This window comes from Taudactylus pleione, unplaced genomic scaffold (assembly GCF_031769625.1).
Source record: "Taudactylus pleione unplaced genomic scaffold, aTauple2 ptg000550l, whole genome shotgun sequence".
In the NCBI taxonomy this organism is placed as follows: domain Eukaryota; kingdom Metazoa; phylum Chordata; class Amphibia; order Anura; family Myobatrachidae; genus Taudactylus; species Taudactylus pleione.
Genome location: NW_028284952.1, coordinates 4,470,001 through 4,482,500, shown reverse-complemented (window position 1 = coordinate 4,482,500; position 12,500 = coordinate 4,470,001). Strand labels below are relative to the sequence as shown.

The window sequence follows — 12,500 nt, the reverse complement described above, 5'->3', positions numbered from 1 at the left end:
TTTACACCTCTATTACTTCTTAACTCAAGCAAATTCATTGATAAGTTGAAAAAATTAAATGTAAAATGTAATAGAAAAGAATGTTATGGCAGTATAAAATTACCTACAGCATCTGGTATTCCCAGGGGGTCTCCCATACATGTACTAACCAGGCCCAACACTGCATAGCTTCCAAGATCAGACGAGATTGGGCATGTCCAGTGTGGTTTGACTGTAGGTGCTCAAAAGCATTAACTTTAGATCTCTTTTACTTCTTAACTCAAGTAAATTCAATGATAAGTTGAAAAAATTAAATGTAAAATGTAATAGAAAAGAATGTTTTGGCTGTATAAAATTTCCTACAGCAACTGGTATTCCCAGGTGGTCTCCCATCCAAGTACAAACCAGGCCCAACACAGCAAGGCTTACAAGATCAGACGAGATTGGGCATGTCCAGTGTGGTTTGGCTGTAGGTGCTCAAAAGCATTAAATTTACACCTCTATTACTTCTTAACTCAAGTAAATTCATTGATAAGTTGAAAAAATTAAATGTAAAATGTAATAGAAAAGAATGTTATGGCTGCATAAAATTACCTACAGCACCTGGTATTCCCAGGGGGTCTCCCATCCATGTACTAACCAGGCCCAACACTGCATAGCTTCCAAGATCAGACGAGATTGGGCATGTCCAGTGTGGTTTGGCTGTAGGTGCTCAAAAACATTAACTTTAGACCTCTATTACTTCTTAACTCAAGTAAATTCATTGATAAGTTGAAAAAATTAAATGTAAAATGTAATAGAAAAGAATGTTATAGCTGTATAAAATTACCTACAGCACCTGGTATTCCCAGGTGGTCTCCCATCCAAGTACTAACCAGGCCCAACACTGCATAGCTTCCAAGATCAGACGAGATTGGGCATGTCCAGTGTGGTTTGGCTGTAGGTGCTCAAAAACATTAACTTTAGACCTCTTTTACTTCTTAAATCAAGTAAATTCATTGATAAGTTGAAAAAATTAAATGGAAATATAATAGAAAATAATGTTTTGGCTGTCTAAAATTACATACAGCACCTGGTATTCCCAGGTGGTCTCCCATCCAAGTACTAAGCAGGCCCAACACTACATAGCTTCCAAGATCAGACGAGATTGGGCACGTCCAGTGTGGTTTGGCTGTAGGTGCCCAAAACCATTAACTTTAGACCTCTATTACTTCTTAACTCAAGTAAATTCATTGATAAGTTGAAAAAATTAAATGTAAAATGTAATAGAAAAGAATGTTATGGCAGTATAAAATTACCTACAGCACCTGGTATTCCCAGGTGGTCTTCCATCAAAGTACTAACCAGGCCCAACACTGCATAGCTTCCAAGATCAAACAAGATTGGGCATGTGCAGTGTGGTTTGGCTGTAGGTGCTCAAAAACATTAACTTTAGATCTCTTTTACTTCTTAACTCAAGTAAATTCAATGATAAGTTGAAAAAATTAAATGTAAAATGAAAAAGAAAAGAATGTTTTGGCTGTATAAAATTTCCTACAGCAACTGGTATTCCCAGGTGGTCTCCCATCCAAGTACAAACCAGGCCCAACACAGCAAGGCTTACAAGATCAGACGAGATTGGGCATGTCCAGTGTGTTTTGACTGTAGGTGCTCAAAAACATTAACTTTAGACCTCTTTTACTTCTTAACTCAAGTAAATTCATTGATAAGATGAAAAAATGTATTGTAAAATGTAATAGAAAAGAATGTTATGGCTATATAAAATTACCTACAGCACCGGGTATTCCCATGGGGTCTCCCATCCAAGTACTAACCAGGCCCAACACTGCATAGCTTCCAAGATCAGACAAGATTGGGCATGTTCAGTGTGGTTTGGCTGTAGGTGCTCAAAAATATTAACTTTAGACCTCTTTTACTTCTTAACTCAAGTAAATTCATTGATAAGTTGAAAAAATTAAATGTAAAATGTAATAGAAAAGAATGTTATGGCAGTATAAAATTATCTACAGCTCCTGGTATTCCCAGGTGGTCTCCCATCCAAGTACTAACCAGGCCCAACACTGCATAGTTTCCAAGATCAGATGAGATTGGGCAAGTCCAGCGTGGTTTGGCTGTAGGTGCTCAAAAACATTAACTTTAGACCTCTTTTACTTCTTAACTCAAGTAAATTCATTGATAAGTTGAAAAAATTAAATGTAAAATGTAATAGAAAAGAATATCATGGCAGTATAAAATTACCTACAGCACCTGGTATTCCTAAGTGGTCTCCCATCCAAGTACTAACCAGGCCCAACACTGCATAGCTTCCAAGATCAGATGAGATTGGGCATGTCCTCTGTGGTTTGACTGTAGGTGCTCAAAAGCATTAACTTTAGACCTCTTTTACTTCTTAACTCAAGTAAATTCATTGATAAGTTGAAAAAATTAAAAGTAAAATGTAATAGAAAAGAATGTTATGGCTGCATAAAATTACCTACAGCACCTGGCATTCCCAGGTGGTCTCCCATCCAAGTACTAACCAGGCCCAACACTGCATAGCTTCCAAGATCAGACGAGATTGGGCATGTCCAGTGTGGTTTGGCTGTAGGTGCTCAAAAACATTAACTTTAGACCTCTTTTACTTCTTAACTCAAGTAAATTCAATGATTAGTTGAAAAATGAAATGTAAAATGTAATAGAAAAGATTGTTATGGCAGTATAAAATTACCTATTGCACCTGGTATTCCCAGGTGTTCTCCCATCCATGTACTAACCAGGCCCAGCACAGCATAGCTTCCAAAATCAGACGAGATTGGGCATGTCCAGTGTGGTTTGGCTGTAGGTGCTCAAAAACATTAACTTTAGACCTCTATTACTTCTTATCTCAAGTAAATTCATTGATAAGTTGAAAAAATTAAATGTAAAATGTAATAGAAAATAATGTTATGGCAGTATAAAATTACCTACAGCTCCTGGTATTCCCAGGTCGTCTTCCATCCAAGTACTAACCAGGCCCAACACTGCATAGCCTCCAAGACCAGACGAGATTGGGCATTTCCAGTGTGGTTTGGCTGTAGGTGCACAAAGCCTTAACTTTAGACCTCTATTACTTCTTAACTCAAGTAAATTCATTGATAAGCTGAAAAAATTAAATGTAAAATGTAATAGAAAAGAATGTTATGGTAGTATAAAATTACATACAGCACCTGGTATTCCCAGGTGGTCTCCCATCCAAGTACTAACCAGGCCAAACACTGCATAGCTTCCAAGATCAAACAAGATTGGGCATGTCCAGTGTGGTTTGGCTGTAGATGCTTAAACACATTAACTTTAGACCTGTTTTATTTCTTCACTCAAGGAAATTCATTGATAAGTTGAAAATATTAAATGTAAAATGTAATAGAAAAGAATGTTTTGGCTGTATAAAATTTCCAACAGGTACTGGTATTCCCAGGTGGTCTCCCATCCAAGTACAAACCAGGCCCAACACAGCAAAGCTTACAAGATCAGATGAGATTGGGCATGTCCAGTGTGGTTTGGCTGTAGGAGCTCAATATCATTAAATTTTGACCTCTATTACTTCTTAACTCAAGTAAATTCATTGAAAAGTTGAAAAAATTAAATGTAAAATGTAATAGAAAAGAATGTTGTGGCAGTATAAAATTACCTACAGCACCTGGTATTCCCAGGGGGTCTCCTATCCAAGTACTAACCAGGCCCAACACTGCATAGCTTCCAAGATCAGACGAGATTGGGCATGTCCAGTGTGGTTTGGCTGTAGGTGCTCAAAAACATTAACTTTAGACCTCTATTACTTCTTAACTCAAGTAAATTCATTGATAAGTTGAAAAAATTAAATGTAAAATGTAATAGAAAAGAATGTTATGGCTGCATAAAATTACGTACAGCACCTGGTATTCCCAGGTGGTCTCCCATCCAAGTACTAACCAGGCTCAACACTGCATAGCTTCCAAAATCAGACGAGATTGGGCATGTCCAGTGTGGTTTGGCTGTAAGTGCTCAAAAACATTAACTTTAGACCTCTTTTACTTCTTAACTCAAGTAAATTCAAAGATAAGTTGAAAAATGAAATGTAAAATGTAATAGAAAAGAATGTTTTGGCAGTATAAAATTACCTACAGCTCCTGGTATTCCCAGGTCGTCTCCCATCGAAGTACTAACCAGGCCCAACACTGCATAGCTTCCAAGATCAGACGAGATTGGGCATTTCCAGTGTGGTTTGGCTGTAGGTGCCCAAAGCCTTAACTTTAGACCTCTATTACTTCTTAACTCAAGTAAATTCATTGATAAGCTGAAAAAATTAAATGTAAAATGTAATAGAAAAAAATGTTATGGCAGTATAAAATTACATACAGCACCTGGTATTCCCAGGTTGTCTCCCATCCAAGTACTAACCAGGCCCAACACTGCATAACTTCCAAGATCAAACAAGATTGGGCATGTCCAGTGTGGTTTGGCTGTAGGTGCTCAAAAACATTAACTTTAGACCTCTTTTACTTCTTCACTCAAGTAAATTCATTGATAAGTTGAAAATATTAAATGTAAAATTTAATAGAAAAGAATGTTTTGGCTGTATAAAATTTCCAACAGGTACTGGTATTCCCAGGTGGTCTCCCATCCAAGTACAAACCAGGCCCAACACAGCAAAGCTTACAAGATCAGATGAGATTGGGCATGTCCAGTGTGGTTTGGCTGTAGGTGCTCAAAAGCATTACATTTTGACCTCTATTACTTCTTAACTCAAGTAAATTCATTGAAAAGTTGAAAAAATTAAATGTAAAATGTAATAGAAAAGAATGTTATGGCAGTATAAAATTACCTACAGCACCTGGTGTTCCCAGGGGGTCTCCCATCCAAGTACTAACCAGGCCCAACACTGCATAGCTTCCAAGATCAGACGAGATTGGGCATGTCCAGTGTGGTTTGGCTGTAGGTGCTCAAAAACATTAACTTTAGACCTCTATTACTTCTTAACTCAAGTAAATTCATTGATAATTTGAAAAAATTAAATGTAAAATGTAATAGAAAAGAATGTTATGGCTGCATAAAATTACGTACAGCACCTGGTATTCCCAGGTGGTCTCCCATCCAAGTACTAACCAGGCTCAACACTGCATAGCTTCCAAGATCAGACAAGATTGGGCATGTCCAGTGTGGTTTGGCTTTAGGTGCTCAAAAACATTAACTTTAGACCTCTTTTACTTCTTAACTCAAGTAAATTCAATGATAAGTTGAAAAATGAAATGTAAAATGTAATAGAAAAGAATGTTATGGCAGTATAAAGTTACCTACAGCACCTGGTATTCCCAGGTGGTCTCCCATCCAAGTACTAACCAGGCCCAACACTACATAGCTTCCAAGATCAGACGAGATTGGGCATGTCCAGTGTGGTTTGGCTGTAGGTGCTCAAAAACATTAACTTTAGACCTCTATTACTTCTTAACTCAAGTAAATTCATTGATAAGTTGAAAAAATTAAATGTAAAATGTAATAGAAAAGAATGTTATGGCTGTATAAAATTACCTACAGCACCTGGTATTCCCAGGTGGTCTCCCATCCAAGTACTAACCAGGCCCAACACTGCATAGCTTCCAAGATCAGACGAGATTGGGCATGTCCAGTGTGGTTTGGCTGTAGGTGCTCAAAAGCATTAAATTTACACCTCTATTACTTCTTAACTCAAGCAAATTCATTGATAAGTTGAAAAAATTAAATGTAAAATGTAATAGAAAAGAATGTTATGGCAGTATAAAATTACCTACAGCATCTGGTATTCCCAGGGGGTCTCCCATACATGTACTAACCAGGCCCAACACTGCATAGCTTCCAAGATCAGACGAGATTGGGCATGTCCAGTGTGGTTTGACTGTAGGTGCTCAAAAGCTTTAACTTTAGATCTCTTTTACTTCTTAACTCAAGTAAATTCAATGATAAGTTGAAAAAATTAAATGTAAAATGTAATAGAAAAGAATGTTTTGGCTGTATAAAATTTCCTACAGCAACTGGTATTCCCAGGTGGTCTCCCATCCAAGTACAAACCAGGCCCAACACAGCAAGGCTTACAAGATCAGACGAGATTGGGCATGTCCAGTGTGGTTTGGCTGTAGGTGCTCAAAAGCATTAAATTTACACCTCTATTACTTCTTAACTCAAGTAAATTCATTGATAAGTTGAAAAAATTAAATGTAAAATGTAATAGAAAAGAATGTTATGGCTGCATAAAATTACCTATAGCACCTGGTATTCCCAGGGGGTCTCCCATCCATGTACTAACCAGGCCCAACACTGCATAGCTTCCAAGATCAGACGAGATTGGGCATGTCCAGTGTGGTTTGGCTGTAGGTGCTCAAAAACATTAACTTTAGACCTCTATTACTTCTTAACTCAAGTAAATTCATTGATAAGTTGAAAAAATTAAATGTAAAATGTAATAGAAAAGAATGTTATAGCTGTATAAAATTACCTACAGCACCTGGTATTCCCAGGTGGTCTCCCATCCAAGTACTAACCAGGCCCAACACTGCATAGCTTCCAAGATCAGACGAGATTGGGCATGTCCAGTGTGGTTTGGCTGTAGGTGCTCAAAAACATTAACTTTAGACCTCTTTTACTTCTTAAATCAAGTAAATTCATTGATAAGTTGAAAAAATTAAATGGAAATATAATAGAAAATAATGTTTTGGCTGTCTAAAATTACATACAGCACCTGGTATTCCCAGGTGGTCTCCCATCCAAGTACTAAGCAGGCCCAACACTACATAGCTTCCAAGATCAGACGAGATTGGGCACGTCCAGTGTGGTTTGGCTGTAGGTGCCCAAAACCATTAACTTTAGACCTCTATTACTTCTTAACTCAAGTAAATTCATTGATAAGTTGAAAAAATTAAATGTAAAATGTAATAGAAAAGAATGTTATGGCAGTATAAAATTACCTACAGCACCTGGTATTCCCAGGTGGTCTTCCATCAAAGTACTAACCAGGCCCAACACTGCATAGCTTCCAAGATCAAACAAGATTGGGCATGTGCAGTGTGGTTTGGCTGTAGGTGCTCAAAAACATTAACTTTAGATCTCTTTTACTTCTTAACTCAAGTAAATTCAATGATAAGTTGAAAAAATTAAATGTAAAATGAAAAAGAAAAGAATGTTTTGGCTGTATAAAATTTCCTACAGCAACTGGTATTCCCAGGTGGTCTCCCATCCAAGTACAAACCAGGCCCAACACAGCAAGGCTTACAAGATCAGACGAGATTGGGCATGTCCAGTGTGTTTTGACTGTAGGTGCTCAAAAACATTAACTTTAGACCTCTTTTACTTCTTAACTCAAGTAAATTCATTGATAAGATGAAAAAATGTATTGTAAAATGTAATAGAAAAGAATGTTATGGCTATATAAAATTACCTACAGCACCGGGTATTCCCATGGGGTCTCCCATCCAAGTACTAACCAGGCCCAACACTGCATAGCTTCCAAGATCAGACAAGATTGGGCATGTTCAGTGTGGTTTGGCTGTAGGTGCTCAAAAATATTAACTTTAGACCTCTTTTACTTCTTAACTCAAGTAAATTCATTGATAAGTTGAAAAAATTAAATGTAAAATGTAATAGAAAAGAATGTTATGGCAGTATAAAATTATCTACAGCTCCTGGTATTCCCAGGTGGTCTCCCATCCAAGTACTAACCAGGCCCAACACTGCATAGTTTCCAAGATCAGATGAGATTGGGCAAGTCCAGCGTGGTTTGGCTGTAGGTGCTCAAAAACATTAACTTTAGACCTCTTTTACTTCTTAACTCAAGTAAATTCATTGATAAGTTGAAAAAATTAAATGTAAAATGTAATAGAAAAGAATATCATGGCAGTATAAAATTACCTACAGCACCTGGTATTCCTAAGTGGTCTCCCATCCAAGTACTAACCAGGCCCAACACTGCATAGCTTCCAAGATCAGATGAGATTGGGCATGTCCTCTGTGGTTTGACTGTAGGTGCTCAAAAGCATTAACTTTAGACCTCTTTTACTTCTTAACTCAAGTAAATTCATTGATAAGTTGAAAAAATTAAAAGTAAAATGTAATAGAAAAGAATGTTATGGCTGCATAAAATTACCTACAGCACCTGGCATTCCCAGGTGGTCTCCCATCCAAGTACTAACCAGGCCCAACACTGCATAGCTTCCAAGATCAGACGAGATTGGGCATGTCCAGTGTGGTTTGGCTGTAGGTGCTCAAAAACATTAACTTTAGACCTCTTTTACTTCTTAACTCAAGTAAATTCAATGATTAGTTGAAAAATGAAATGTAAAATGTAATAGAAAAGATTGTTATGGCAGTATAAAATTACCTATTGCACCTGGTATTCCCAGGTGTTCTCCCATCCATGTACTAACCAGGCCCAGCACAGCATAGCTTCCAAAATCAGACGAGATTGGGCATGTCCAGTGTGGTTTGGCTGTAGGTGCTCAAAAACATTAACTTTAGACCTCTATTACTTCTTATCTCAAGTAAATTCATTGATAAGTTGAAAAAATTAAATGTAAAATGTAATAGAAAATAATGTTATGGCAGTATAAAATTACCTACAGCTCCTGGTATTCCCAGGTCGTCTTCCATCCAAGTACTAACCAGGCCCAACACTGCATAGCTTCCAAGACCAGACGAGATTGGGCATTTCCAGTGTGGTTTGGCTGTAGGTGCCCAAAGCCTTAACTTTAGACCTCTATTACTTCTTAACTCAAGTAAATTCATTGATAAGCTGAAAAAATTAAATGTAAAATGTAATAGAAAAGAATGTTATGGTAGTATAAAATTACATACAGCACCTGGTATTCCCAGGTGGTCTCCCATCCAAGTACTAACCAGGCCAAACACTGCATAGCTTCCAAGATCAAACAAGATTGGGCATGTCCAGTGTGGTTTGGCTGTAGATGCTTAAACACATTAACTTTAGACCTGTTTTATTTCTTCACTCAAGGAAATTCATTGATAAGTTGAAAATATTAAATGTAAAATGTAATAGAAAAGAATGTTTTGGCTGTATAAAATTTCCAACAGGTACTGGTATTCCCAGGTGGTCTCCCATCCAAGTACAAACCAGGCCCAACACAGCAAAGCTTACAAGATCAGATGAGATTGGGCATGTCCAGTGTGGTTTGGCTGTAGGAGCTCAATATCATTAAATTTTGACCTCTATTACTTCTTAACTCAAGTAAATTCATTGAAAAGTTGAAAAAATTAAATGTAAAATGTAATAGAAAAGAATGTTGTGGCAGTATAAAATTACCTACAGCACCTGGTATTCCCAGGGGGGTCTCCTATCCAAGTACTAACCAGGCCCAACACTGCATAGCTTCCAAGATCAGACGAGATTGGGCATGTCCAGTGTGGTTTGGCTGTAGGTGCTCAAAAACATTAACTTTAGACCTCTATTACTTCTTAACTCAAGTAAATTCATTGATAAGTTGAAAAAATTAAATGTAAAATGTAATAGAAAAGAATGTTATGGCTGCATAAAATTACGTACAGCACCTGGTATTCCCAGGTGGTCTCCCATCCAAGTACTAACCAGGCTCAACACTGCATAGCTTCCAAGATCAGACAAGATTGGGCAAGTCCAGTGTGGTTTGGCTTTAGGTGCTCAAAAACATTAACTTTAGACCTCTTTTACTTCTTAACTCAAGTAAATTCAATGATAAGTTGAAAAATGAAATGTAAAATGTAATAGAAAAGAATGTTATGGCAGTATAAAGTTACCTACAGCTCCTGGTATTCCCAGGTGGTCTCCCAACCAAGTACTAACCAGGCCCAACACTGCATAGCTTCCAAGATCAGACGAGATTGGGCATGTCCAGTGTGGTTTGGCTGTAGGTGCTCAAAAACATTAACTTTAGACCTCTGTTACTTCTTAACTCAAGTAAATTCATTGATAAGATGAAAAAATTAAATGTAAAATGTAATAGAAAAGAATGTTTTGGCTGTATAAAATTTCCTACAGCAACTGGTATTCTCAGGTGGTCTCCCATCCAAGAACAAACCAGGCCCAACACAGCAAAGCTTACAAGATCAGATGAGATTGGGCATGTCCAGTGTGGTTTGGCTGTAGGTGCTCAAAAACATTAACTTTAGACCTTTTTTACTTCTTAACTCAAGTAAATTCAATGATTAGTTGAAAAATGAAATGTAAAATGTAATAGAAAAGAATGTTAAGGCAGTATAAAATTACCTACAGCACCTGGCATTCCCAGGTGGTCTCCCATTCAAGTACTAACCAGGCCCAACACTGCATAGCTTTCTAGATCAGACGAGATTGGGAATGTCCAGTGTGGTTTGACTGTAGGTGCTCAAAAACATTAACTTTAGACCTCTTTTACTTCTTAACTCAAGTTAATTCATTGATAAGTTGAAAAAATGTAATGTAAAATGTAATAGAAAAGAATGTTATGACTATATAAAATTACCTACAGCACCTGGTATTCCCAGGTGGTCTCCAGTCCAAGTACTAACCAGGCCCAAAACTGCATAGCTTCCAAGATCAGACAAGATTGGGTATGTCCAGTGTGGTTTGGCTGTAAGTGCTCAAAAACAATAACTTTAGACCTCTTTTACTTCTTAACTCAAGTAAATTCAATGATAAGTTGAAAAATGAAATGTAAAATGTAATAGAAAAGAATGTTTTGGCAGTATAAAATTACCTACAGCTCCTGGTATTCCCAGGTCGTCTCCCATCGAAGTACTAACCAGGCCCAACACTGCATAGCTTCCAAGATCAGACGAGATTGGGCATTTCCAGTGTGGTTTGGCTGTAGGTGCCCAAAGCCTTAACTTTAGACCTCTATTACTTCTTAACTCAAGTAAATTCATTGATAAGTTGAAAATATTAAATGTAAAATGTAATAGAAAAGAATGTTTTGGCTGTATAAAATTTCCAACAGGTACTGGTATTCCCAGGTGGTCTCCCATCCAAGTACAAACCAGGCCCAACACAGCAAAGCTTACAAGATCAGACGAGATTGGGCATGTCCAGTGTGGTTTGGCTGTAGGTGCTCAAAAACATTAACTTTAGACCTCTTTTACTTCTTCACTCAAGTAAATTCATTGATAAGCTGAAAAAATTAAATGTAAAATGTAATAGAAAAGAATGTTATGGCTGCATAAAATTACGTACAGCACCTGGTATTCCCAGGTGGTCTCCCATCCAGTACTAACCAGGCTCAACACTGCATAGCTTCCAAGATCAGACAAGATTTGGCATGTCCAGTGTGGTTTGGCTGTAGGTGCTCAATAACATTAACTTTAGACCTCTTTTACTTCTTAACTCAAGTAAATTCAATGATAAGTTGAAAAATGAAATGTAAAATGTAATAGAAAAGAATGTTTTGGCAGTATAAAGTTACCTACAGCACCTGGTAATCCCAGGTGGTCTCCCATCCAAGTACTAACCATGCCCAACACTGCATAGCTTCCAAGATCAGATGATATTGGGCATGTCCAGTGTGGTTTGGCTGTAGGTGCCCAAAACCATTAACTTTAGACCTCTATTACTTCTTAATCAAGTAAATTCATTGATAAGTTGAAAAAATTAAATGTAAAATGTAATAGAAAAGAATGTTATGGCAGTATAAAATTACCTACAGCACCTGGTATTCCCAGGTGGTCTCCCATCCAAGTACTAACCAGGCCCAACACTGCATAGCTTCCAAGATCAGATGAGATTGGGCATGTCCAGTGTGGTTTGGCTGTAGATGCTCAAAAGCATTAACTTTAGACCTCTATTACTTCTTAACTCAAGTAAATTCATTGATAAGTTGAAAAAATTAAATGTAAAATGTAATAGAAAAGAATTTTATATCAGTATAAAATGATGTACAGCAGCTGGTATTCCCAGGTGTTCTCCCATCCAAGTACTTACCAGGCCCAACACTGCATAGCGTCCAAGATCAGACGAGATTGGGCATGTCCAGTGTGGTTTGGCTGTAGGTGCTCAAAAACATTAAATTTAGACCTCTTTTACTTCTTAACTCAAGTAAATTCATTGATAAGTTGAAAAAATTAAATGTAAAATGTAATAGAAAAGAATGTTATGGCAGTATAAAATTACCTACAGCATCTGGTATTCCCAGGTGGTCTCCCATCCAAGTACTAACCAGGCCCAACACTGCATAGCTTCCAAGATCAGATGAGATTGTTATTGTCCAATGTGCTTTGGCTGTAGGTGCTCAAAAACATTAACTTTAGACCTCTTTTACTTCTTAACTCAAGTAAATTCATTGATAAGTTGAAAAAATAAAATGTAAAATGTAATAGAAAAGAATGTTTTGGCTGTATAAAATTACCTACAGCACCTGGTATTCCCAGGTGGTCTCCCACCCACGTACTAACCAGGCCCAACACTGCATAGCTTCCAAGATCAGAGGAGATTGGGCATGTCCAGTGTGGTTTGGCTGTTGGTGCTCAAAAACATTAACTGTAGACCACTTTTACTTCTTAACTCAAGTAAGTTCATTGATAAGTTGAAAAAATTAAAT

The 12,500-nt window shown here is 37.3% G+C and overlaps 5 non-coding genes and 39 pseudogenes across 5 annotated transcripts; all 44 read right to left on the bottom strand.

The window, feature by feature from the left end:
• Positions 1 to 100: 100 nt before the first annotated feature.
• Positions 101 to 219, bottom strand: LOC148500595 (5S ribosomal RNA; annotated as a pseudogene).
• A 351-nt stretch (positions 220 to 570) lies between these two features.
• Positions 571 to 689, bottom strand: LOC148500594 (5S ribosomal RNA; annotated as a pseudogene).
• Positions 690 to 805: 116 nt separating this feature from the next.
• On the bottom strand, positions 806 to 924 carry LOC148500593 (5S ribosomal RNA). Its single transcript, XR_015870395.1, has one exon. It is a non-coding gene; the product is annotated as a 5S ribosomal RNA (ribosomal RNA).
• Positions 925 to 1,039: 115 nt separating this feature from the next.
• LOC148500592 (5S ribosomal RNA) lies at positions 1,040 to 1,158 on the bottom strand (annotated as a pseudogene).
• Positions 1,159 to 1,274: 116 nt separating this feature from the next.
• Positions 1,275 to 1,393, bottom strand: LOC148500591 (5S ribosomal RNA; annotated as a pseudogene).
• A 351-nt stretch (positions 1,394 to 1,744) lies between these two features.
• Positions 1,745 to 1,863, bottom strand: LOC148500590 (5S ribosomal RNA; annotated as a pseudogene).
• A 116-nt stretch (positions 1,864 to 1,979) lies between these two features.
• LOC148500589 (5S ribosomal RNA) lies at positions 1,980 to 2,098 on the bottom strand (annotated as a pseudogene).
• A 116-nt stretch (positions 2,099 to 2,214) lies between these two features.
• Positions 2,215 to 2,333, bottom strand: LOC148500588 (5S ribosomal RNA; annotated as a pseudogene).
• Positions 2,334 to 2,449: 116 nt separating this feature from the next.
• LOC148500587 (5S ribosomal RNA) lies at positions 2,450 to 2,568 on the bottom strand (annotated as a pseudogene).
• Positions 2,569 to 2,683: 115 nt separating this feature from the next.
• On the bottom strand, positions 2,684 to 2,802 carry LOC148500586 (5S ribosomal RNA; annotated as a pseudogene).
• Positions 2,803 to 2,918: 116 nt separating this feature from the next.
• LOC148500585 (5S ribosomal RNA) lies at positions 2,919 to 3,037 on the bottom strand (annotated as a pseudogene).
• A 115-nt stretch (positions 3,038 to 3,152) lies between these two features.
• Positions 3,153 to 3,271, bottom strand: LOC148500584 (5S ribosomal RNA; annotated as a pseudogene).
• Positions 3,272 to 3,622: 351 nt separating this feature from the next.
• Positions 3,623 to 3,741, bottom strand: LOC148500583 (5S ribosomal RNA; annotated as a pseudogene).
• A 116-nt stretch (positions 3,742 to 3,857) lies between these two features.
• LOC148500582 (5S ribosomal RNA) lies at positions 3,858 to 3,976 on the bottom strand (annotated as a pseudogene).
• A 115-nt stretch (positions 3,977 to 4,091) lies between these two features.
• LOC148500581 (5S ribosomal RNA) lies at positions 4,092 to 4,210 on the bottom strand (annotated as a pseudogene).
• A 115-nt stretch (positions 4,211 to 4,325) lies between these two features.
• Positions 4,326 to 4,444, bottom strand: LOC148500580 (5S ribosomal RNA; annotated as a pseudogene).
• A 351-nt stretch (positions 4,445 to 4,795) lies between these two features.
• LOC148500579 (5S ribosomal RNA) lies at positions 4,796 to 4,914 on the bottom strand. The gene has a single exon (XR_015870460.1). It is a non-coding gene; the product is annotated as a 5S ribosomal RNA (ribosomal RNA).
• Positions 4,915 to 5,030: 116 nt separating this feature from the next.
• On the bottom strand, positions 5,031 to 5,149 carry LOC148500578 (5S ribosomal RNA; annotated as a pseudogene).
• A 115-nt stretch (positions 5,150 to 5,264) lies between these two features.
• On the bottom strand, positions 5,265 to 5,383 carry LOC148500577 (5S ribosomal RNA; annotated as a pseudogene).
• A 116-nt stretch (positions 5,384 to 5,499) lies between these two features.
• LOC148500576 (5S ribosomal RNA) lies at positions 5,500 to 5,618 on the bottom strand. The gene has a single exon (XR_015870394.1). It is a non-coding gene; the product is annotated as a 5S ribosomal RNA (ribosomal RNA).
• A 116-nt stretch (positions 5,619 to 5,734) lies between these two features.
• LOC148500575 (5S ribosomal RNA) lies at positions 5,735 to 5,853 on the bottom strand (annotated as a pseudogene).
• A 351-nt stretch (positions 5,854 to 6,204) lies between these two features.
• LOC148500574 (5S ribosomal RNA) lies at positions 6,205 to 6,323 on the bottom strand (annotated as a pseudogene).
• Positions 6,324 to 6,439: 116 nt separating this feature from the next.
• Positions 6,440 to 6,558, bottom strand: LOC148500573 (5S ribosomal RNA). Its single transcript, XR_015870393.1, has one exon. It is a non-coding gene; the product is annotated as a 5S ribosomal RNA (ribosomal RNA).
• Positions 6,559 to 6,673: 115 nt separating this feature from the next.
• On the bottom strand, positions 6,674 to 6,792 carry LOC148500572 (5S ribosomal RNA; annotated as a pseudogene).
• A 116-nt stretch (positions 6,793 to 6,908) lies between these two features.
• On the bottom strand, positions 6,909 to 7,027 carry LOC148500571 (5S ribosomal RNA; annotated as a pseudogene).
• Positions 7,028 to 7,378: 351 nt separating this feature from the next.
• On the bottom strand, positions 7,379 to 7,497 carry LOC148500570 (5S ribosomal RNA; annotated as a pseudogene).
• A 116-nt stretch (positions 7,498 to 7,613) lies between these two features.
• Positions 7,614 to 7,732, bottom strand: LOC148500569 (5S ribosomal RNA; annotated as a pseudogene).
• Positions 7,733 to 7,848: 116 nt separating this feature from the next.
• On the bottom strand, positions 7,849 to 7,967 carry LOC148500568 (5S ribosomal RNA; annotated as a pseudogene).
• A 116-nt stretch (positions 7,968 to 8,083) lies between these two features.
• On the bottom strand, positions 8,084 to 8,202 carry LOC148500567 (5S ribosomal RNA; annotated as a pseudogene).
• A 115-nt stretch (positions 8,203 to 8,317) lies between these two features.
• Positions 8,318 to 8,436, bottom strand: LOC148500566 (5S ribosomal RNA; annotated as a pseudogene).
• Positions 8,437 to 8,552: 116 nt separating this feature from the next.
• Positions 8,553 to 8,671, bottom strand: LOC148500565 (5S ribosomal RNA; annotated as a pseudogene).
• A 115-nt stretch (positions 8,672 to 8,786) lies between these two features.
• Positions 8,787 to 8,905, bottom strand: LOC148500564 (5S ribosomal RNA; annotated as a pseudogene).
• A 351-nt stretch (positions 8,906 to 9,256) lies between these two features.
• Positions 9,257 to 9,376, bottom strand: LOC148500563 (5S ribosomal RNA; annotated as a pseudogene).
• A 116-nt stretch (positions 9,377 to 9,492) lies between these two features.
• Positions 9,493 to 9,611, bottom strand: LOC148500562 (5S ribosomal RNA; annotated as a pseudogene).
• A 115-nt stretch (positions 9,612 to 9,726) lies between these two features.
• LOC148500561 (5S ribosomal RNA) lies at positions 9,727 to 9,845 on the bottom strand (annotated as a pseudogene).
• Positions 9,846 to 10,195: 350 nt separating this feature from the next.
• Positions 10,196 to 10,314, bottom strand: LOC148500560 (5S ribosomal RNA; annotated as a pseudogene).
• A 116-nt stretch (positions 10,315 to 10,430) lies between these two features.
• On the bottom strand, positions 10,431 to 10,549 carry LOC148500559 (5S ribosomal RNA; annotated as a pseudogene).
• Positions 10,550 to 10,664: 115 nt separating this feature from the next.
• LOC148500558 (5S ribosomal RNA) lies at positions 10,665 to 10,783 on the bottom strand (annotated as a pseudogene).
• A 350-nt stretch (positions 10,784 to 11,133) lies between these two features.
• On the bottom strand, positions 11,134 to 11,251 carry LOC148500557 (5S ribosomal RNA; annotated as a pseudogene).
• A 115-nt stretch (positions 11,252 to 11,366) lies between these two features.
• LOC148500556 (5S ribosomal RNA) lies at positions 11,367 to 11,485 on the bottom strand (annotated as a pseudogene).
• A 115-nt stretch (positions 11,486 to 11,600) lies between these two features.
• Positions 11,601 to 11,719, bottom strand: LOC148500555 (5S ribosomal RNA). The gene has a single exon (XR_015870477.1). It is a non-coding gene; the product is annotated as a 5S ribosomal RNA (ribosomal RNA).
• A 116-nt stretch (positions 11,720 to 11,835) lies between these two features.
• On the bottom strand, positions 11,836 to 11,954 carry LOC148500554 (5S ribosomal RNA; annotated as a pseudogene).
• Positions 11,955 to 12,070: 116 nt separating this feature from the next.
• LOC148500553 (5S ribosomal RNA) lies at positions 12,071 to 12,189 on the bottom strand (annotated as a pseudogene).
• A 116-nt stretch (positions 12,190 to 12,305) lies between these two features.
• LOC148500552 (5S ribosomal RNA) lies at positions 12,306 to 12,424 on the bottom strand (annotated as a pseudogene).
• Between the last annotated feature and the right edge of the window lie 76 nt (positions 12,425 to 12,500).